Source organism: Acinonyx jubatus, chromosome B4 (assembly GCF_027475565.1).
Source record: "Acinonyx jubatus isolate Ajub_Pintada_27869175 chromosome B4, VMU_Ajub_asm_v1.0, whole genome shotgun sequence".
Taxonomy (NCBI): Eukaryota; Metazoa; Chordata; class Mammalia; order Carnivora; family Felidae; genus Acinonyx; species Acinonyx jubatus.
Genome location: NC_069387.1, coordinates 28,007,517 through 28,032,797, shown reverse-complemented (window position 1 = coordinate 28,032,797; position 25,281 = coordinate 28,007,517). Strand labels below are relative to the sequence as shown.

Sequence of the window (25,281 nt, the reverse complement as noted above, 5' to 3'; positions counted from 1 at the left end):
ACACATTTGAATAGTCCATCAACACAAGAGGCAACAATAAGGTGAAATTTTGTTAAACCCAACTCAAAAATAAATGTAATTTTAAGACTAAGACTGAATGTTGGTGTTTCTATTTTCAAAATTTATTTAAATTCAAGTTAGTTAACATACAGTGTAGTTTTGGCTTCAGGAGTAGAATCCAGTGATCGATTCATCTCTTACATATGACACCCAGTGCGCATCCCAAAAAGTGCCCTCCTTAATTCCCATCATCTATTTAACCCATCCCCCTACCCACCTCCTCTCCAGCAACCTTCGGTTTGCTCTCTGTATTTATACTATGCCATTGTTAATGCTGCTTTCAACAAATATACAAGGATCTTCAGTGGAGATGAGAATCTGAAGATACTATCTCTGACTCAGCTCTCTGTTAAGTATGAATATAAAATTAGTCTCCTTCCTAGTCCAAATATTATATTTAAAATTATTCAGCATCTACAACCTTAAGAATGTGTTGTACATTTCAAAATATGGGATTTCTGAAGGTCTTCTTTGGCCTAATCCCCAAACCTAAGGATGCTGGGATGATAGCTCCTATTCTTTTTCAGAGGCTCAGAAGTCCACTCAAATGTGAAGATGTTAATAAGATCCTTGGCTATTTGCTACACCCTATGCGAAGCACTTCCTTTTCTTTTCTTTCTTTTTTTTTTTTTTTAAGCACTTCGTTTTCCTATACTTCTGGAGTGACTTACAGGGCTTCACGACAAAAAGACTTTGTCCCAGCCATAATATATTTTTGGAAGTCTGGTCTTATGACTTTAAAACATGATGATGGTGGGGGGGAGGGGAGGCAGGGGCAGGGGGAGCATGGGAAGGCAGAGAATTCTAGGCCAAAGTAGCTTCAGAAGGAATGGCCAGTACTTTCATTATATATCCATGGAGCGAAGTAAAAATATGTGTATCAGGGTCAGTGTATGTATCTGAGGGAATCAGATCTGGTCACTTAAAGTCAAGTGAGTGAAAATATTATGATTTGGGTTAGTGCAATGATTTATCCATTATTTATTTAAAATATGTATAGAGCATTTGTCATGTCAGGAACTATAGTTAAGAAAATGAATATATCAATTTCCATCCACAAGGATCTCACTAATAGGGTGGACAAACACGTAAATAAGTTGTAATACATCATGATATATGTAACTGACACAAATCTGGTAGAGAACAGAGAAAAGAACATTCTCAAGGATGGACACTAGGGAGCAGGTTTCTAGAAATAAAAATGCTTTAGTAGGGAAATAATGTCTAACCTTTTTTTTTCTAAGCTGGTTTTTAACAATAAACCAATCAGATAAGAATAGAGACTAAGGTAATTTCAGAAAGAGGAAAGGGACTGCTTCTTCCAAGTAAATTCCACCAAGCTATTCCTAAATTAAGAAGACTATAGAAGACTGAAGGTCGTAACTGAGTTGTATGCAAGATACTCAATTTTGCTAGAGGACAGAGGTGAAATTCGGTTGCAATTGCTACACTTAAACTATAAGAATGTATGAACGTATCTTTTTATTAAATTTTTTCCCCCCCGTGGTGCCTGGATGGTTCAATCAGTAGACCATGTAACTCTTGATCTCAGGGTTGTGAGTTTCGGCCCTATACGGGGAGTTGAGTTTATTAAAAAAAAAATTTTAAACCCATCCCCATGACCCACTTCCCTTCTGGCAATCACTAGTGTGTTCTCTGTATTTACGAGTTGGGTTTTTTGTTTGTCTTTTTTCTTTGTTCACTTGTGTTGTTTCTCAAACTGCACATATGAATAAAATCATATGGTATTTGTCTTTCTCTGACTGACTCACTGCACTTGGCATTATACCCTCCAGGTCCATCTGTATTGTTGCAAATGGTTAAGATTTCATGCTTTTTTTATGGCTCAGTAATAGTGCCTTGTATACATATACCACGTCTACTTTATCTATTAATCAATGGACATTTGGGTTCCTTCCACATTTTGGCTACTGTAAATAATGTTGCAATAAATATAGGGGTAAATATATCTTTTTGGAATTAGAGTTTTTGTTTTGGTAAATACACAGTAGTGGAATTATTGGATTATATAGTAATTCCATTTTTAATTCTTGAGGAACCTCCATATAGTTTTCCACAGTGGCTGAACCAATTTGCATTTCTATCAGCAGTGTACGAGGATTCCTTTTTCTCCACATCCTCAGCAACACTTGGCTATTTCTTGTGTTTTTGATTTCAGCCATTCTGAGAGGTGTAAAGTCATATATCACTGTGGTTTGAATTTGCAATTTCCTGATGATTAGTGATGTTGAACATCTTTTCATGTGTCTGTTGGCCATCTGTATAGCTTCTTTGGAAAAAACATCTGTTCAGGTCCTCTGTCCATTTTTAAGTGGGTTATTTGTTTTTTGGTGTTAAGTTGTGTAAGTTCTTTGTATTAATTTTGAATAGTAACTCCTTATTGAATATATTATCTGCAAATATCTTCTCCTGTTCAGTAGGTTGCCTCTTTGTTTTGCTGGTAGTTTTCTTCACTATGGAAAAGCTTTTTATTTTGGTATAGTCCTAGTAGTTTATTTTTTATTTTTTCATAATTTTTTGAAGTTTATTTATTTGAGAGAGACAAAGACTGCATGAGTGCGGGGCAGAGAAGAGGGAGGGAAAGAGTATCTCAAGCAAGTTCTGTGCTGACAGCGCAGAGCCTGACGTGGGGCTCAAACTCATGAAATAGAGAGATCGTGAACTGAGCCGAAACCAAGAGTCACAGGCTTAACTGACTGAGCCACCCAGGTGCCCCTAGTCTTAATAGTTTAATTTTGCTGTTGTTTCCCTTACCAGAGGAGACATATCTAGAAAAATGTTACTGTGGCTAATGTCAAAGGATGTATTTGCTTTTAGCAATATACTTTGAAATAACTGATAGGTTAATAACACGCTATTGCCCAACTTATTCATATTTAGTCCCTCTCAATGAATGTCATAACATACCCATATTCTTCTAAGGTACCCTGGCATAACAAGACAGTACTCCCCAATGCTACTGCAGCTACACCTTCTAGAATCAGCTGACACAACTGCCTATCTCCTGATATGGTGAAGTTTTCCCAATCATCTTCAGGGGTTTTTTCACCAACCATGAATAACTTGAGTAGATGGCACTGATACCAATCATGTTCCCTTAAACTAGGAACTTCCCCTTTCTCCCCAAATGGATGCCAGAATGATGGCAGAATAACAGATTGCTTTTATTTTATTCGTTACATGATTAATCTGTGCTTCTGCCACTGACCGGAGAAAAAAATAATCTGCTCTTAGATTTATTCTTAGTAGGAATCTGGCCCTCAGCCAGTGGGAAACAATAGATAATAGGGTCAAGAAACATATTGGATGGTTAATGGGATGTTCTGGGGAACCTCAACATTTATGAAATGGAGACAGAGAGGAAAAGAAACCATCAAAGACATGGAGAGCCTAAGAAGAGGATACCTTGCTGGAAGCCAAGAGATGTAGGAGATTTTAAAAAGAGGCGATGAGACAGGCAGAATAATTCCCTCCTCTTGGGTATGCGTGAGGACCCGTGAATATGATGGGCTACCACTCCCATTATAATGTTAGGTTATATGACAAATGTGAAGGGACTTTGCAGCTGTACTGCCAGTCTCTAATCAGTTGACTCTGTGTTTGTCAAGAAAGATTTCCTGAGTTGGCTTGGCTTAATCAGCCAAAAACTAAAAGAACCCTAAGGCCTCCCTGAGCTCAGAGACTCCAAGTAGCAGAGGTTCTCTCTTTTCTGCTGTTCTTGAAGAAGCAAAGAGCCATGTTGTGAACTGCCTGTAGAGAGGGGCAGCCTTCCTACGAGCATAAGGAAATGAATTCTGTCAGTAAACTAAATGAGCTTAGAAGAGGAGACTGAGCCACATATGACAACGCAGTCTGCCTGATGCTTTGATTGCAGCATTGAGTGGAGCTATGCTGGTCCACAGCTAGCCCAAGCTATGCCTGGACTCCTGATCCACAGAAAATGTGAGATAATAAATATGTGTCCTTTAAACCACTAGATTTGTGGTGATCTGTTATGCAGCAATAGAAGAGTAATCCATTAAGCAAGGTCCCAGCTTTTGTAAGACTAAAGGAGAACTGGGATTCAATCTTTAGGTTGTCAGGTCCCTGACGTATGTGTTAGGATTTATGAGGGGCTGAATTTGCAGCAAAGATAAAGTAGAAACCTAGTTGTATAAATTAGAAGCAAGAGGGGGTAAGGGGAAGATGTAGTTTAATTGATGAAAGGGTCACATGGTTCATCTAGGACATTCCTGGTCCTGAGGTTGAGATAAATGGACAAATTCCATGCCACAGGATTAGGTCAATATATTGCTTGCTTTGCTTAGATCTGATTAACCAGACTAGAAGCCACTTGATGGCAGATATCATATCATGCCTATCTTATTCATTGATTCTATGTCCTCAGCCCCTCAGCTAATATCTAGCATATTCTAAGCACTCGATATTTGTTGAATACATGAATTTCACATTGGTCAATGTGAAAAAGTAATTTAAAAATATGAAATTTTTGAGAAAACATTAGCACAAATGGGCACTACTCTGTGATTTCTTGAAAATATTCAATTTAACTCTGTTAGAGTATGGATGATTTGAGATGTCATAACAGAGGCAGTGATATAGTTGTCCTCCAGCGAATCCACAAATATCTACTGATAGCCTGTGTGCCAGACTCTAGAATAAGACTCCTGTAATAGTTTCTTAACTGATGTCTCTGTATCCATTCTAGCTCTTCTTAGCCCATTTCTCCACCTCAGCCAGAGTAATATTCTTAAGACAAATCATCTAATTTCATTACCCGGTGAAAATCTTTTGATGGTTTCTCATTAGACTGAGGATAAAAGTCAAAGTCCTTAACTTGTCTTTCCATAATCTGGCCTCTGCCTCCCTCTCCAGCTTTACCCCTTGTCACTCACCTTACCACCTCAGAGAATTCATGCATTTTATAACCCCAGCCTAGAACATTCTGTCTTTGCCTACCTCCTCAGATTCCAGCTTAAATCTCTAAATATAACTTTTTCAATGATCTCCTAATATAAATCACCCCTTCTACACAGCATTTATTATATCAGGTGTAATTACATTGTAGCATTACTTAAGATCCATCTCCTCCATTATACTAAAGCACCATGAGGTCAGGAGTTGTGTCTGTTTTGCTCAAAGAAATATCACTAGTACTAGAGATACTTCATACATATTTGTTGAATAAATAAAAGTAAAGGCCTAGGAGACCACCAACTATGAATTATGAAAGCTGCTGCTACCATCAGTTAGAACTACGGAGCCCTACCTAGTAATAATGTCACTCTAGAATACAAGCCCTAACCTCAGTGGAGTATACAGGCAAGCAGCCATGACAACTATCATCCCTACGACTCCATTTCCTCACCATAAAAAACAACAAAGTAAACATTAAACAGTACCAGAATTAAAAGCAAAGTGCTTCTCCTTTTATTATTTTTTAATACTGACCAACTGTGTAGAATTTTAAAATCCTTAAGAATTCCACTGCTAGGAAAACAAAAGTTTTAAAATCACTGATTTAAGGAATCCAAATGCTTTTTATAAAGAGTATTTTTAGAGAGAAAGTATAGAATAACATTTAAAAAAATCTGATTAATAAAAGCATGCAAACTAAAGAACCTAATTGGGCTTAACACAACTCTGAAAATTAAATAGATCATGTCATTTTTCATTTGCTTTTAAAACCTTTCAGCGATTTCCCCACTGCTCTCATGATAAGAATCCCACTTCTTCACACTGCCTTAAAACCCTTCACAACCTGACTCCTGCCTACTTATGCAGCTCATCAGTGACCATTTCCCCTTCACCAACTCCTCCAACCAAATCTACACTCTGGCCTTGGAGAACTACTCCCCCCAACTGCCTTGCTCTCTTTTCACCACTGGGCCTTGGTTTATATTCCCATTCCAGGAATACGCTTTACCCTTGTCTCCTTCAGGAGGACTTCTACTTACCCAACTTAGCTATTCCTTCATCTCAGAGGGGGCTCCAGAATTTTTATATGGGAAGATTTAGTGGAGGCACTCTGGAGGGGAAGAAAACTGGAGATTTGCCTTACAGCTATATTTGCATAACAAAAACACATTACTACTTGGGTGACAAATTTCACCTGGTGTAGTTTGGGGGACTTAAATTTCCTAATTCCCTCCTCGGTACTGACACTGGAAAAGTTTGCTCCACACTCTCCAAACTGAAAAGGTACAACATGCAACTGTGTATTTACTTCTATTAGAGAATTTACACTAGATTAGGGATGTCTGTCTACTTGTCTGTCTCTTAAGAGCACAGACTGTCTTTCCATGGTGATAGTCCTAAAGTCCTATCTCCTGGCATATAGTAGATTTTCAACAAATATTTTCTGACAGAATGAATCAAGTATTTTAGGAAAATCTATTATGTACAAAGTATAATGTTACGTGTTCAGAGTGGGGAATAGAGATACTTACTGCCGATTAAAAATATAAAACATGTTAAAATATTTACAATACCTTCAAATAAATAAGCAACAGCAAGTATAAAAGACAGTAAAAACTAGACATTTTTACTAACCAGCAGTCCTACACATCAACATTTCTAAGTGAAATGCCTACTATATCATCAATGAAGCATTAAATACATTGCACTGTATTTTCTTATAATGTGAATTTGACTGAATAAAGAGTGTTTAGCATTGTAAACTTATGAATAATATGATAAGCCACTAATTAACTAGAATACTCATATTCCTGATGATGTTTTCAAGATCCAGAATATAAGATGATCCACATTAGATGTCTAAAACAGCCTAAAACTCAAACCTAAGAAGGTACTTTGGGTTTTTTTCATTGTAAGGGAGGAGTATATCCTTAAAGAGGAAAGATGCAATAGCAAAACAAGAAGTGGGATACCATGCTGAGAAGATAAATGTTACCATGAAGAAACGGTGTTGAAGAGCAAGAGTCAGTAGGATTTGGAAAACTTTAAATTCTAGGTTGAGTTTACTTTTGATTTGGTAACCAGTCAGGGATTATTAAAACTCCTAACTGGAACTGGAAAACACAAAGGCATTGCTTGAATAAATTTGAGCAGGGCAAGACTGCGGCATGAATTCCAGCATGGAAGATACAGTAAACCAGGTGTAAAAAGATGAGAGCCAGAACTAGGGTAGCAGCTGCAGAATTGGACAAATAATGGTTTTGTAAATCTAACAGCCCAAATGTTTGCACTGGAACTGATTTCATTAATCAGAGTAATGCCACAAATATAAACTTTCAGGCTGTTATGATACAATCAAGAAAATGTTTGCTTCATAGATCATTTTATTTGGCAAATACGTACCCAAATTGTTGAGTCCTCAGATTAACTATAAAACACGCACTGGATTCATTCTTTCTATGTACTTCTGTATTTCTCTCTGGTGCCCTAAAAATAAGACTTAGGTCCACCTGTAATATCTCCTAGTTTACAAGGTGCTTCGAATCCTGAGTCAAGTAACATATTTTAAAATTTATTTCAATATCTTAGAGGAAAAATGACTAAAGAGTTCACTGAGGATTCAAATTCAGTCTTTTCAATTTCTTGTTTTCCATTTTAATCAATCTGGTGCATTACCATCATGTAGATAGCTGCAAGCTTATGACAAGACTAGGAAAAACATATTACCACACCATCATATAAAAGCTAAGAACTTAAAATTTGATTTCTTAAATAAAAAATATTTTTCCCGAATTTTTTTTATTTTTAACAGCTCTTCTGAGATATCCTTGACATATGAAATTATACATACTTATTTTTTTCAACTTGACGCTTTTATATATGTATACATTGTGAGAAGAGCACCATAATCAAGCTAATTAACATATCATCACCTCTATATAGTTACCATTTTGTACGTGGGAAGATTTAAGATATATCCTCTTTGCAAATTTCAGGTATACAATACAATAAAACTATCATCACCATTCTGTAGGTTACATCTCTGGAATGTATTTGTTTTGCATAACTAAAACTTTGTATCCTTTGACCAACATCACCCCATTTCCCTGATTCCCCCAGCCCTTTGCAAATCATTCTACTCTCTACTTTTCTTAAAAAACTTTTTTGATGTTTATTTATTTTTGAGAGACAGCAAGCGAGCATGAGCAGGGGTGGGGCGTGGGGGGTGGGGGGTGGGGCGTGGGGGGTGGGGCAGAGAGCGAGGGAGACACAGAATCCCAAGCAGGCTCCAGGCTCTGAGCTGTCAGCACAGCGCCTGATGCAGGGCTCAAACCCACAAACTGTGAGATAATGACCTGAGCCAAAGTCAGATGCTTAACTGACTGAGCCACCCAGGCACCCCCTCTCTACTTCTGTTAAGTTTGCCTATTTTAGATTCCTCACAGAAGTGAGATCATGCAGTATTTCTCTTTCTGTGTTCTGCTTATTTCACTTAGCATAATATCCTCCAGCTCCATCCATACTGTTCCAAGTAGCAATATCTCCTTATTTTTATGCTTGAATATTCCACTGTGTTTCTGTGTGTGTGTGCGCGCGTGTATGTGTTTCCTTTATCCATTCGGGCATTGAAGGACATTTAGGTTGTTTCCATATCTTGACCACTGTGAATAATGCTGCACCAAACTTGGGGGTGCATGAGATCTCTTTGAGATCCTGATTCTATTTCTTTTGTTACATACTCAGAAGTGGGATTACTAGATCATAGAGTAGTTCTATTTTTAATTTTTTGAGCAATCTCCATACTATATTTCATAGTGGGTATACTAAATTACATTCCCAACCAACATTGTACAAGGATTCTCTTTTCTTCACATCCTTGCCAATACTTGTTATTTCTCATCTTTTTGATATTAGTCATTGTGACAGGTGTGATGTGAAATTACTTGGTTTTGATTTGCATTTCCCTGATGATTAGAGATGATGAGCACCTTTTTGTATACTTTTTAGCCTTTTGAATTTCTTTTGAGAAGTGACTATTAAGTTCTTTGGACCATTTCAAAGTGGGTTATTGGTATTTTGCTATTAAGTTGTATGAATTCCTTACGTATTTTAGATATTAACCTCTTATTGGATATGTAGTTTGTGACCATTTTTCCCATTTGTAGGATGCCTTTTTACTCTGTTGATTATTTCCCTTTGCTGTGCAGAAGATTTTTAGTTTGATGTAATTCCATTTATCTATTTTTTTTTGGCTTTTGTTGCCTATGCTTTTGCTGTCATTTCCAGAAAATTATTGCTAAAACCAATGTAAAGAAGTATTTCCCCTATGTTCTCTTCTGAAATCTTGTGATAGCTTATGCTTAAGTTTTAATCCATTTTGAGTTGATTTTTGTGGATGATGTAAGATAAGGACCAATTTAATTCTTTTGCAGGGGGATATCCAGTTTTGCCAACACCCATTTGTTGAAGAGATTGTCATTTCCCATTGTGTGTTACAGGGACCCTTGTCAAAGATAAATTGACTATAACTGCACAGGTTTCTTTCTTTCTCCATTCCACTGGTCTGTATATCTGTTTTAATGCCAGTACTGATTACTATAACTTTGTAATGTCATTTGAAATCAGGAATTGTGATGACACTAGCTTTGTTTTCCTTGCTCAAGATTCATTTGAATATTTGGGGTCATGGTTCCATTCAAATTTTAGGATTGTTTTTTGTTTCCATAAAAAATGTCTTTGGAATTTTGATATGGATTGAATTTATTGACCAACTTGGGTAGCATGAACGTTAACAATATTAATTTTTCCAATCCATGAATGTAGGATGTATTTCCATTTGTTGTTGTCTTTTAATTTCCTTCATCAATGCTTTATAATTTTCAATGTACAAGTCTTTGTCTCTTTGGTTAATTACTAAGTATGTTATTCTTCGCCCAGCTTATGTGGATGGGATTGTTTTCATAATTTCTTTTTCAGGTAATTCCTTGTTAGTGTATAGAAATGCAATTGACTTTTGTATGTTGATTTTACATCCTGAAACTTAGCTAAATTAGTTCTAGTGGCTTTCTTTGTGTGTGTGTGTGTGTGTGTGTGTGTGTGTGTGTGCGTGTGCGTGTGTGGTCTTTAGTGTTTTCTAAATCATTTCATCTGCAAAGAGAAATAATTTTACTTCTTCCCTTCTTATTTGAATGCCTTTTATTTCTCTTCCTTGCTTGATTATGCTGGCTAGGGTTTTTTTTTTTTTTAGTGTTTATTTTTGAGAGACAGGTAGACAGAGAGAGAGAGAGAGAGAGAGAGAGAGAGAGAGACGCAGAGAGAGAGAGACAGACAGACAGACAGAATCCTAAGTAGGTTCCAGGATCTAAGCTGTCAACACACAGCCTGACGCGGGGCTCAAATTCACAAGCTGTGAGATCCTGACATGAGCCGAAGTACGACGCTTAACCAAATGAGCCACCAAGGCACCGCTAATTTTTTTCTAAAAAAAATTTTAATGTATGCGGTTAGGATTTTTTAAATTTCAGGTTTATTAAGATAAAATTTACATATGCCATTGTGGAAGTTTAAGGTACACAGCGTGCTGGATTTGATACACTTGTATACTGCAAAATGATTACCACAGTATAGTTAACATTTCTAGCAACTCACAAAATCACCATTTCTTTTTTGTGGGGATGGTATTTAAGATTTACTCTCATAGCAACTTTATATAATGCCGTATCGTTAACTATAGTCACCATGCTGTCTCTTAGCTCCCCAGAACTTAATCATATAACTGGAGGTTTGTACCTTCTGACCAATATCTGCCCATTTCCCCCATCCCTCAGCTCCTGCTAACCACTTTTCCACTGACTGTTTCTATGAGTTCTAATTTTTTAGATTCCATGTATAAGTGAAATCATACAGTATTTTTCTTCTTCTGACTCATTTCACTTGACATAATGCTTTCAAGGTCCATCCATGTTATCATAAATGGCAGAATTTCATTCTCTTTTATGGCTGAATAATATTCAACTGTGTGCACATGTGTGTGTGCGTGCATGCATGCACACGCATATCACATCTTCTTTATTTATCCATTGATGGGTGCTCAGGTTGTTTCCGTATTTTGGCTATTGTGAATAGTGCTGACCACGGGAGTATGATATCTCTTGAAAGTCCTTACTTTATTTCCTTTGGATATATACCCAGAAGTGGGATTGCTGGGCCATTAAACTGCCCTAATTCTAATTCTTTGAGAAACCTCCATAGTTTTCCATAGTGATTGTTCCAGTGTGCATTCCCATAGGATTTTTAACACTATGTTGCTGGTTGTGGTGAGAGAGGGCATCCTTACCTTCTTCTGAATCTTAGAGTAAAAAGCTTCCCAATTTTTTCTGATTATGATGTCAGATGTGTAGTTCTCATATGTGGTCTTTATCGTATTTAAGTATGTTCCTTTTGTGTCTATTTTGTTGAGACATTTATAAAAAAGATATGAATGCTTTTTCTACATCTATTGAGATTATCACGTGGTTTTTCTGACTTCCATTCTATTAATGTAGCGTACTACACTGATTGATTTTCATAGGTTGAATCATCCTTGCATCCTAAGGGTAAATCCCACTTGGTTATGCTGTATGATCCTTTTAACAGGTTGCTACTAGTATTTTATTGAGGATTTTTGCATCTATGTTCATCAGAGATATTAACCTGTTTTCTTTTCTTGTGTTGTCTTTGGCTTTGGAATAAGGGTAAAGTTACTCTCAAAATGAGTTTAAAAGTATTCCATCTACTTTATTTTTTTGGAAGAGCTGAAGAAGGATTGATATTAGTTCATCTTTGAATGTCTGTTAGAATTCCTCCAATGAAGCCATCTGGTCCTGGGAATGTGTTTGTGGAAAGGTTTTTTATTACTTATTTAATCTCTTTGTTATAGGTCTAGGCAGACTTTCCATTTCTTCTTGATTCAGTCTTGGTAGGCTGTAGTCTTTAGGAATTTATTGATTTATTCTAGGTTGTCATGTAATTGTCTTAATGGGCTCTTATGATCCTTTCTGTTTCTGTGTCATTTGCTGTAATGTCTCCTCTTTCACTTTTGAGTTTGAGTCTTCTCTCTCCTAAACGAAAGGTGTGTCAACTTTATCTTTTCAAAAAACCAATTCTTAGTTTTGTTGATTCTTTTTTCAGGAGAGAGTGAGCACGATTTGGGGAAAGGGGCAGAGAGAGAGAGAGTCTTAAGCAGGCTCCAGCTCAGGGCAGAGCCCAAAGCAGACTCAATTCTAGGATCCTGGGATCATGACCTGAGCTGAAATCAAGTGTTGGATGTTCAACCTACTGAGTAACCCAGGCGCCCCAGTTTTGCTGAAATTGTAGTGTTTTTCTATTCTCTATTTCTGCTCTAATATTTATTTCATTCCTTTGCTAATTTTGGGTGCAGTTTTTTCCTTAGTTCCTTGAGTTGTATGTAATGATAGGTTGTTTGGGATCTTTCTTCTTTTTTAATCGTGGGCATTTTTTGCTATAAACTTCCCTCTTAGTATTACTTTTGTTGCATCCCAGGTTTTGTTAAATTGTATTTTCACTTTCTTTTTTTGTCTCAAGTTAGCTTTAAAATTCCCTTTATATTTTTTCTTTCACTCAATGGTTATTCAAGAGTATGTTCAGTTTCTAATTGTGAATTTTTCTATTTTTTGTTACTGACTTCTAGATTCATTCCACTGTGTGTCTGAGAAGATATGATTTCATTTTTCTTTAATTTGTTAAGATGTGTTTTGTACCTAACATGTTATCTATCCTGGAGAATGTTCCTTGAGCACTTGAGAAGAATGTATATTCTGCTACTATTTGGTGGAAAGTTTTGTGTATGTCTGTTAGATTCATTTGGGCTATAGTGTTGTTTTAGTCAGTTGTTCCTTATTGATTTTCTGCCTGGATATTCTTTCATTATTGAACATGCAATACTGAAGTCCTCTACTATTATTCTATTCATATCAATTTTTCCCTTCAGATCTGTCAATATCTGTTTTTATATATTTAGGGGTTCGGATGTTGGATGTGTATCTATCTGCTATACCTTCCCTTTATCATTAATGACCTTCTTTGCCTCTAGTGAAAATTTCTGACTTACAGTCTGTTTTGTCTGATATACATATTGCCAACTCTGGTGTGTTTTAGGTTACTGTTTACATAGAATATCCTTTTCTGTCCCTTTACTTTCAGCCTATGTGTTTTTATACCTAAAGTGAGTACCTTGTAGTCAGCTTATCACTAGATTTAGTTTTTAAATTTTTCTTTCTTTTAAAAAAATTCAGTCAGTCACTCTCTTTTCATTGGGGAATTTAATTCATTTATACTTCGAATAATTATTGATAAAGACTTGACTATCTCCATTTTGTTAATGTTTTTCTGTTTTGCAGTTACTTTCATTCCCTTCCTTCTGTCATCTTTTATAATTTTTTCTGTAGGGATTTGTTTTGATTCCTTTCTCTTTTACCCACCTACCATAAGTTTTTCCTTTGTGGTTACCATGAGGTTCATTTAAGGTTCTTTTATTTATGACTATCTATTTTAATTTGATAACAATTTAAGTTCAACTGCATACAAAAACTTTATTTTACCCCTCACAAACTATGTGTTCTTGAAGTCAGAGTTTACTTCTTTTAATACTGTGAATCTGTTATTCAACTTTTGTCATTAGTTATTCTTAATACTTTTAATTTTATATTAGTTACAGATAATTTGCACACCATCATTGGAGTGTTATGTTATTCTGCATTTGCCTATATATTTACCTTTCCTAGTGAAACTTATACTTTAATACATTTTAATATTGCTGATTAGCATGTTCCAATTCCCCCTGAAGAACTCCCTTAAGGATTTCTTGCAAAGTAGGCCCAGGGGTGATAAACTGTCTTCAGTTTTTATTTGTATGGAAAAGACTTTATTTCCTCTTTACTTTAAAACTTTGCTGGGTACAACACCGTTGATTGGAAGTTTTGTCTTTTAGTACTTTGAATTATAACATCCCACTCTTTCCTGGCCTCTAAGGCTTTTATTAAGAAATTCATTGAGGGGCACCTGGGTGGCTCAGGTGGCTAAGCATCCGACCTTGGCTCAGGTCATGATCTCGCGGTTCAGGGGTTCAAGCCCTATGTCGAGCTCTGTGCTGACAGCTCAGAGCCTGGAGCCTGCTTCAGATTCTGTGTCTCCCTCTCTCTCTGCCCCTCCCCCAGTCACACTCTTGTCTCTCTCAAAAATAAACATTAAAAAAAAATGATAAAAAGAAATCCACTGACAGTCATATGGGGGCTCCCTTGTATTTGACGGGTCACTTTTTCTTGCTCCTCTCAAAAGTCTCCCTTTGTCTTTGACTTTTGAGTTTAAGTCTAGTGTTTCTTGGTGTAGACCTCTTTATGTTCAATCTATTTGGGGTCCTATGGGCTCCATGAGTCTGGATATCTATTTCCCTCCCCAGATTTGGAAAGTTCTGTCATTATTTCTTTAAATAAGCTCTTCACCTTTCTCTGTCTCTTCTCCTTCCAAGTCTCCCATAATACTGATTCATTTAATAGTGTTTGATAAATTCTGTAGGCTTTTTTTCATTCTTTTTCATTCTTTCTTTTCCTCTGACTAGACAATTCAAAATGACCTGTCTTTAAATTCATTCTTTCTTCTGCTTGATCAAGTCTGTTGCTGAAACTCTACATTGTATTTCCAGTCCTGGCATTGCATGTTTCAGCTCCAGAATTTCTTTTTTTAATACTTACCTTGTCGAACTTCTCTTTTTGTTTTTGTGTTATTTGCCTGATTTCAGTAAACTGTTTACTTATCTGTTTTCACTTGTGGCTTGCAGAGCATCTTTAGAACAGTTATTTTGAATTCTTTCTTAGGCAATTTATGTATTTCCATTTATTTGGGTGTAGGTTATTGGAAGTTTACTGTGTTTGTTTGCTGGTGCCATGGTTTCCTGATTTTTGGTGTTCCCTGTTTCCTTGCACTGATGTCTGTGCATGTGAACAAGTAGTCATGTCTTCCAGATTTTAGAAGCTGGCTTCCGTAAGGAATGACCTTCACCTGTAGGGTGGAGCTGAGGGGAGGTGCGTGGGTGACATTTAAAGGGTGTGTGTAAGTACACTGATGCACCAGGTCTTGTTATTCATGGAGCACCAAGTGCAGGAGTGGACAGCAGCTCCAGGTGTCAGGAGGGACCCAGTGGCATAGCAACTAGGGTCCATGACATCATTCTCTGCATGGTCCTGGGTAGCAACAACTGAGGGGTTTAGCAGTGGCTGAGAGGGCTGGTGGGGTCCTCAGCAATGCCTCCAGGTCCAAGGGTGAGTGTCCTTAGGCTGGTTCTGAGTATGTGTGTGGTGGTGGGGGCTAGCTACAGGCATGCATGGGCAGTAAGGACAAGGCCAGCTGTGTGCAGTTGTTCTCCTGTGGGGGTCATCTCTCAGAACGCATTCAGTAGTGGATCTAGGTTGGTGGCAGGAACTGAATGCAGCCATAGGGGGGCATACACGTGGTGGTGGCCTCTAAGCACTTATGTGGGGGCAGTGACAGCGGAGTGTTTAAACGTGCAGCTGTGGGGGTTGACAACTAGTGCATGCATGGCAGGGGAAACCCAGACTGACAGTGGTAGCTGGGCAATGGAGGCTAGTGGCTAGGTTGCATGTGATAGCATAGGTTATTTCGTTTTGTATTATAGTAGTGAAATATAAAAATCAAAATGCTCAACATATTTAATTATACCAATTTCAGCTTAGAAGTCTACATCACAAAAAGATAGATATTAAGACATCACTTATAAATATACTTAAAAACTAAATTTGTCTCCCCTCCCCCAAATATATTAAATATTAAATTACAGCCAATCAAAAACAAGAGTATTTAGTCAAGGTAGTCTTTATAACTATGCGTTTTGTTTTATAACTATGTGTTAACAGTGAACAATACTTCATATTTAAAATCTGAGGGGAAAAAAACTCCTCAGATAATCACACTTCTGCATAGGACATAAATTATAGCGGAGGATTTAATTTCAAACATTTCAACACATTTTTATACCAGCAATTAGGTAGAGTAGAAAACCAGTAAGACATTAGCATTTACTTCTAAGATTTGTAGAAATAATTCCAGCGCTGATTAACAATTAGATATCTCATATTCTGAAGCACTCTTAAATTTTTGAGTGTCAACTTGGGTGGCTCTTAAAACACTGAATAATTCTGAATAACTTTTTTGTTACTGTTCACAGTTGAAGAGAAATGAACATTTATTGCTAATAATGATTTATAAAGGGTTCTGCAACAAAATAACCAATCAATTGTGTTTTTAAATTATCTTTCAGGAGGGAAAAAAGGCAACAAATATCTCAAATACAGGTTTTACGTTCAAATGTACTTTTCACCTTTCTATACTAAGAATCACTCAAACTGTACTTACAAAATTGCCAAAGTATGTCAAGGTACCGAGTAAATCGTAAACGGCTCTGTTAATGTCAGACATGAATTATGTAAATGGAAAATAACTGATGATACAAGCAAGTCCAAAAAGACAGGATGCGTTTTTTTAATTAAAAAAAAGTTTTAAGTACAGGAGAAATAGTAACAATACACAAGAAGACATTATTTAAAAGAGACGTAATGCTACCACCCATAATGACTACTCCCTCCCTGGGGGATGATGAGAGAGTCCTTTGTCTCTACTAGCAGTGGTACAGATATACCAGGATTAGTAGTAGCAGCAACAACAGCAGTCAGTATTATTAAGTTATCCTTGCTTAACTTATACAACGTATAGAAACATTATTAGCATTACTTCTCAGAAATGTAATTTGTTTTATACACATGTATCATGCCAGTGGTTCTTAAGAATTTTTGACATTTAGATTTCTAGAATTAAATGAGCAAAATCAAAACAAATCTGTTTTTATAGGACTATACTATTTTTTTCACAGACATCTTGTTCACCCTTTTGAACAGTTAATTATATTGGAAACATAGATAGACTTCAGGACATTGCATTTCACTATCAGCAATGCCTACCAGGTCAAAGGTCTTTGTAAAATAAGGATCATGGAGGTAGACAAAGCGGGTAGTAAAATGATTTTGAATGAAAAACAATATATAACTGATTAAACACTTGGATTGGGTGAAACCTAGGATTCCTGTTTCTCAACACTATTGTTTGAATAAAGTTCATCCACTCAATGTTAAGTTTCAGTTTCAATCTTTCAAGAACGGTTAAGCATCGCAAAGTATGAACAATGCTTCTATCATTCTTTTGGTGGTGTTCCTTATTTAATATATCCAAAGATCCAGTCAACAATGCTACTATTTATATCAAGCGAGGACTGAATTTTACTTTGCTGGGGTGTCTTGAAACACAGAAGGGAGGTAGTTATGACAGGTAAAGGCCTGGTATACACAGTATGAAGTGTCTGATACAACACCACACATGTCAAGGATATCATGATTAGATGATCTAAAATGAGTTATTATAGGTAGCAATGTGAAAACATTAAATCACAACCTCTCAAATCACATAGTTACTGATAGAGATAAGGAATGAGAGAGGTTGCCTTAGTTTGAGAAGCAAGTAATTTCATAACTAAACTGAGAACTACGTAAAATGTGTCTCATACGGCAACCCCTCTAATTTTCAAGCTTATTTTAAAATAATTATGATTTTATGAGTTGTTTGCAAGACCATGCTGTATTTGGTTATGCCCCAATTAACCTTTTAAGACAACAAAACAACTAAGGTAGAAACACTCAATAGCCCTATCTAATGAGAACAAATTTATACATAATGCACTGTATAAATACAAACCAAAGTTTGGGCAAACACCACAGTTCATGAAAAATTTTTCCCTGAATTACTGTATTACCCTTCCAGTAGAGTTATTATTACCAGTTGGGAAGAGGAGAAAAACAAGTAACATTTGTTGTACTAAAGCTCAACTGTTATGTGCCATGCACTACGCTGGGTGCTTTCAAATATTGACTCATGTAATTTTGCAAGTGGTGATAAAATTTATTAGCCTCAGGTTACATCTCGAAAAACTGAGACACAGAGATATTATGCACTTGAAAAAATTACATCTAGGATGGAAAGGTAGAGAAAAGAGAAAATAAAAATGACGGCCACAAAAGGCAGTTTGGGAGGGGGTAGGGCTTTGTCAGGAGATTTCAGGAGGTGAGCATGTGGCAATGGACCAGCTTTCATGCAACAGCAGACAACCGAAAGAACTGTTTTAGGGACAGCTGGAAATACACACTGGCACAGGGAAGAAGATATTTTATCTTTTTATGTTTATGAACATCAAGTTTATTTTAATTGCCATAAAACTGTGAAAATGTTCGATCTACAAAATTAAAATGTAACCAAATCTCATTTATTTTTTTTAATTTTTAAATTTTCTTTAAAAACTTTGAAAGTTTATTTTATTTGCTTTGAAAGAAGGAGTGAATGAACCAGCTGGGGAGGGGGACAGAGAGAGAATCCCAAGCAGGCTCCACACTGCCAGTGCAGAGCCCTAGGTGGGGCTCAAACCCATGAACCGTGAGATTATGACCTGAACCAAAACCAAGAGTCAAAGGCTTAAGTGACTGAACCACCGAGGCACCCCACCAAATCTCAATTTTAAAGATACGAACCAGAAGTAGAATAGAATCAGAAGTTTTATAGGTAGCCTTAATAAGAGACCAGATTTCTTCGCCTTCAAACTTTATTCTAGAAAAAAGCCCACTGAAATGCCTATCAGTGAACAACTGAGCACACCGGCTTCACTCTGCATCAGCTTTATCCTCATGCTTGTTTGTCCCTTTCTCCTTTCTTCGGATAAACATGTTCAGTCCTTTTGCCCAGTCCTTTTGCCCGATAGGTTTTTCTATTTCTACACCACCCCAAGACTATAGCCTCTGATTCCTAAAGTCAGGGCTTCCCTAACTCTGTATCTGGCACCACACATTCCCTTCCTTTTTTAAACTGCAGCTTGTCAAAAGTAATTTCTCCCATCATCCACATAAAGAAAATTCTACCTCTTGTGTAAAGCTTTTTTAGGGTAAAGAAAAAGATGCATTTTTTTTTTGCTAGACTATTTCAGAAGAAACAAGGGTTTATTATCTGTTAAGTCCAAAAAGCATTTACCACGTTATCAATATATTCTTTGCCTCATGCTATTTGTTCAGTTGCTTACATGTCTTCTAAGGGGCTGTGTTGACATTGTATATTTTAGGCTTCTGATAAGTAGACATTATATTTAACTTCATTTTTTTATGGTTATTACCTTACATAATGTCATGCAAAACTAGATGCAGAACTAATGCTTCTAATATAGTTTATGTTCCATGCAATGTTATAATTCTGGATAAAAATAAATGAAATAGGGGCATCCTTGTGGCTCAGTTAATCGACTGACTCTTGATTATGACTCAGGTTATGATCTTATGATGGTAAGATGGAGTCCCACATCAGGGATCTGTGCTGGGCACATGGAGCCTGCTTGGGATTCTCTCTCTCCCTCTCTCTCTCTGCCCCTTCCCTCCTTGCATGCTTGCATCTCTCTTAAAAATATGAAATAAAAACCATTCTTATCCATAACTTAGACTCTATGGCTATTAAAAAATATTAACTATATGACTCTCTAAAAATGTCCTCTTGCAACAGGAGAAACTATAGGGTAAGTCAGCTGGCTTTGGCGTTCTCTGTTATACTTCCAGGAGATAGAAGAGTTTCAATACCCTTGCTAGGCTGACGGTACTCCAGCTTAAACCTTTAGCCTGGTGCTTCCTGATAGCTCTCTTCCGAAATACTTTACAAATACAGGAGGTTAAAATATTTCCGACTGAGGACAAGGAATCCCTAAATTTATATAAGAAAGTGTCTTAAAGAAACTAATTTTTCCATTTTAAAGCAGAAATTTCACAGTAGTCATCTTATAATGGAAATTTTGGTATTCCCCCCTTCTCTAGTTTTAAAATGTTCAATCTCTATTATATTGCTAGGTAATTTATAAAAGTGGGCACAAACTTTCACTAAATTAGCCAAGAAACCAGTGGTGTTGTTATATCTCCACACTCCTATCTTTTTCACAGTTTTACTCCTAAAAGGGTAGAGTCTCATTCTAGATCATGTGATTTAAATATAATGACTTTTGGATGAGATCTGTGAAGTAGAATTAAATTTAGGCAATCCCTTCCCCCAACCATTTTTTTCACAGTTTATTAGAATAAAAGAACTCTTTCTTAAGTGAAAGAATGTAAAAAAAGTTTGGCTTTGTTTTAGCTTTGTTATGCACCAAATGATATTAAGGTACCTAAGCAAGGAGGAGATCTGGTAAAAGAATCTTGGTGTGATAGAAACAATAAATGAGTATATGTAACCATTAAATAAAAGAAAGAAATCAACAGGCCTCCTTAAAAACTCCTTAAAATCTGTTTGGGATTTTGAATTTCTAAATTTTAATTTCCAAAATTTTTTAAAAATAAACTTCACAGTTATTGTAAAGAAACAATTACCATGTTAGATACAATAACAATATTAGGGAAGCATAATGACCAAATAATAAAGTACTATACTGAATATAAAGCATCAGGCTCTATGGGTGAAGAAAACACTACTGTGGTTTGCATAAACATGTAGTAGGTTAATTCAGGAATAGAATCCTGTACTTCCAACTGTTTTTATGTCTCCGACTATATATGCTATATATTTACTTGATAAAGTCTCTATTAGAAGTTATATTATATCTTGGATATATACAAACCTGCACACACATATACATACATACACACACACACACATTTTTTTTTAGGTAGGTGTGTGCAGGTATGTGTACACACACACACACACACACACACACACACACACACATATTTTTTTTAAGTAGGCTTCACGCCCAGTGTGGAGCCCAATGTGGGGCTTGAACTCATGACCCTAAGATCAAGACTTGAGCTGAGATCATGAGTTGGATGCTTAACCTACTGAGCCACCCAGGTGCCCCTCTTTGATATTTTTATAAAAAATTTTAATAAACTCCTATTTCCCCTTACCTAATCCTTTGGTAAGTGAATACATACGTGCATACATACAAAATCACTTTCAAATTAGGCTAATATTCCACAATATTTCATGGTCTATAAGTCATACTTTAAAAATAATTCCCACTCTGGCTATACTGGGAAAAGGAATAAAGAACCAAGGAGACAGAAGAAATCTCTGCTTCCTTTTCTCCTCTGTCATTTATTGTCTGCACAGTTATATCATTTGGATCCAGTGAGAAATGAAAATGTAGGGAGGACCCCTGTTTGCAAATTATTAAAAATGTAAAGATGGTAATAGCAAAGCATTAAACTGAAGTCCTGTGTGACTACCCAAATCACATGCCAATGAAGCTATCCTGCTCTTTTCCCTGTGGCCTTGACTTTGTTTCACACCCTCACCCACTCTTTTGTTGGGAGACTTAGTTCCTCTAAAGTCAGCCACATTTGCCTTCACCTCTTAGCCACTACACAGCTTACTGGCAGAGACCACATTCCCTCTCTGATAATGCCACTATCTTCAAACTGAAATAATAAAAGGAGAGACGCATCTGAGTATGATAAAAGGCAAGGTCCTTAGTTTAGCACAATACCTCTCAGTGGTCTTTGAATTATTTTAATTGTAACCTAGTCCTTATAGGATAAGAACAGTATATAATAAACCCACAAAAGGATCAACTTGCTAGGAAATTATACAAACGCAAAGTGCAAACTAACACATGAAAGCGAGAAGTAAACTTAAATATACCAAATATGTTGTGTGTGTGTTTTTTTTAACTAAGATAAAAAATTCTCTCAAGTAGGAGGTATGCATTTGGCTTTTACCCTATCATCAGTTAGAAGATTTTTGAACATGACTTCAAGGCTACAAAGTGGGCAACTTTTTAGTAAATGAATACTTGCTTGTACAGGTAAGTGCTGTATATACATGGGTAAGTAAAAAATGTACAAAGGCAGATAGGCAGAAGCTTGAATTTTTTATTAACAAATAATCATTTATTTATTCTTTTTGAAACAAGAAGGAGAATCACTATAATGAAACAAACTTTAGGAAGAGTAAAAAACAAAAAGGTTGTAGAAAAGGATATCTAGCAATCAGAGAAGCAATGATTGATTTTAAGATACAGTCTTCAAATATAATTGCAATCATACATTAATTTATTTCAAACATATTGTTCCTGATCTTAAAAAGAGTATGATTTACTTTCATATGTCCAGAAAGATAATACAGTGAATCTTTTATAACTTAAGCAAAAATTTAATAAATATAGACCGGTCTGTTCATAGTCAACACTTACACAGCTTATCCATTTACAAACTATGTTGAATTTTCAGCAGCAATGTGCCTTTCATATTTTCTCCATCTATTTTAAAAGGTGTTATTATTTCAAAAAATAAGGCTTCTGCAAAAACATGACAGTTTTACCATATTATTAACATCATGTTTTATATGTAGATGTTAAAAAATACCTACTTTTAAGGTATTTTTGAAACATTCAAATAAAGTTTATAAAAGCTAAATATAAAATATAAGTGATATATTTAATAAACCATCTTGCATACCCACAATATCAGATATCTTTTAAAGGAAGTAGTGTGAACAAGATTCTATAAGATTTTGTTTCTCTTATTTTGTCAGGTCTAGCTAGCAGATTAGTAGTATCAAGTCTCTTATTTTTGAAAATTTTTTTCATATTTGTCTCACATATTTCTATTTTTAAATTCAAGACATAGGAGGGAAAGTCATCGAATTTTACACAAATAATTCTTCTCTAAAGAAAGGAGGGATTTCTGAGTTTAAATAGAAGTTAGTTCCAACTGCCTGGAACAAGGTCATTTTTTGCCTCTATGCTAGAACCCAGTGAAAAAGAGTCACAATATTACCTTTAATGCATGCAATTCAAACACTACTAATTTTTAATTGGTTGGAGGAGGGGTCAAATAAAGCTACCTAGTTATTAAATGTAGTGGTTCACAAATTATGGTCCCTGGAATAACAACATCAGCTCCATCTGGGAACTTGTTAGAAATTTCTTGGAAATTCTGGGGCTCCTGCCCAGACCTGCTAAATCAGAAACAATGGGAAAAGGGTCTACCAATCTTTGTTTAAACAAGTCCTCTACATGATTCTGATTCAGCTTAAGAACCAGCGGCTTAAGAGACTCTTAAAAACTGAGAATAAACTGAGGGTTGATGGGGAGTGGGAGGGAGGGGAAAGTGGGTGATGGGCATTGAGGAGGGCACCTGTTGGGATGAGGACTGGGTGTTGTATGGAAACCAATTTGACAATAAATTTCATATTAAAAAAAAAAAGAACCAGTGGCTTAATAGGTCTTCAAAACGTATCAGAAGGTATTTGAAATAAAACTGTCCAAATTTCACGTATTTTTTTACTTATAAAGTATCTCTAGACCAAATGAATAGTTTAAGTGAAGCTCATAAGAAACACAAATCAATTTTACAAATATATTAAATCTTTTTAGCAATAATACAATCAAACCATATGAGAGAGAAATTATGATCAAATGTAATGTCTTGGTCAACAACAGGTTAAAAAGAACCACTAAAAAAGCTGTAAGTAATTACTGTATAAATCATCTTAGGAATTAAGAAATCATAAGTACACAACAACTACTGAGCTCACACCAGGTACAAAATGCAACATAAAAGAGAGAAAACTACCCACTCCTTAAGGACACTGGGTCTGAAGTAAGCTATAGTAAGACAGCTTCATCAATTCCAATATAAAACAGGTCCTCTGATAACATACCATCTGGCATTAATAATATTTGCATCTCTTATTTTTTGGGAGATTTTTCATTACTAATTCGATTTCTATACTGGTTATGGGTCTGTTCAAATTTCTTATTTCTTCCTGTTTCAGTTTTGGTAGTTAGTATGTTTCTAGGAATTTGTCCATTTCTTCCAGATTGTCATTTTATTGGCATGTAATTGCTCCACTGCTGGTGGGCATGCAAACTGGCGTGGCCACTCTGGAAAACAGTATGGAGGTTCCTCAAAAAGTAAAAATAGAACTATGACCCAGCAATTGTACCACTAGGTATTTATCCAAGGGATACAGGTGTGCCGTTTCAAAGGGGCACATGCACCCCCATGTTTATAGCAGCATTATCAACAATAGCCAAAGTATGGAAAGAGCCCAAATGTCCATCAATGGATGAATGGATAAAGAAGATGTGGTGTATATATATATACATACATATATATATATATATGTGTATATATATATATATATATACACACATACATACATATATATGTGTATATATATGTGTATATATATATATGTGTGTACACACACACACACACACACACACACACACAATGGAGTATTACTCTGCAATCAAAAAGAATGAACTCTTGCCATTTCCAACTGCGTGGATGGAACTGGAGGGCATTATGCTAAGCAAAATTAGTCAGAGAAAGACAAATATCATATGACTTCACTCGTATGAGGACTTTAAGATACAAAACAGATGAACATAAGGGAAGGGAAGCAAAAGTAATATAAAAACAGGGAGGGGGGACAAAACATAAGAGACTCTTAAATATGGAGAACAGAGGGTTGCTGGAGGGGTTGTGGGAGGGGGATGGGCTAAGTGGCATTAAGGAATCTACTCCTGAAATCATTGTTGCACTATATGCTAACCAATTTGAACATAAATTTTAAAAAAATTAAATAAAAAACACTGAATTAAAAAAAGATTTGCATCTCTATGCTTCTTTAGTATTCAACATGTCTTTTCTCTTAAAGGTAAATAATCTTTCTGCTCCTGTCATAAAATATATATTCCAAGTTTTAGGGTCTTTTAAAAATTTTCTTCTGATTTTTCACCTTTTCCTATTTTGCCTTCCTGACTAACATCTTTCTTGATAAACCGTAAAGTCATTCTCATCCATCTCTTCTTAGTTTTGAAGCTCATGATGTGTCTGTATGAACCCTGTTCCCTCACTTAACAACTTTTCCTTTTTCCACATATATTTGAATAAAGAACGTTCTAGGCTTCCTTTAAAAAGTATAAATCAAGGGGCACTTGGGTGGTTCAGCTGGTTAAGCGCCTGACTCTTGATTTCGGCTCAGGTCATGATCTCGCAGTCATGGGATCAAGCCCCAGGTCAGGCTCTGCACTGACAGTGTGGATCCTGCTTGTGATTCTCTCTCTCTCTCTCTCTCTCTCTCTGTGTGTGCCCCTCCCCTGCTCTCTCTCTCTCAAAATAAATAAGCTTTTTTAAA

General features: G+C 36.1%; 1 protein-coding gene across 9 annotated transcripts in view; it reads right to left on the bottom strand.

Moving 5' to 3' along the window:
* ZEB1 (zinc finger E-box binding homeobox 1) overlaps positions 1–25,281 on the bottom strand; it is a 194,929-nt gene that overhangs the window by 94,049 nt on the left and 75,599 nt on the right. For 4 of the 9 annotated variants that reach the window (XR_008300002.1, XR_008300001.1, XR_008299999.1 and 1 more), the window contains one exon: positions 1,549–24,019. The exons of the other annotated variants lie outside the window; for them this stretch is intronic. The gene's annotated coding sequence lies outside the window, so the exon portion shown is untranslated. Of the gene's footprint in view, positions 1–1,548; positions 24,020–25,281 lie in introns of those variants that run through there. 9 annotated transcript variants of the gene reach the window in all.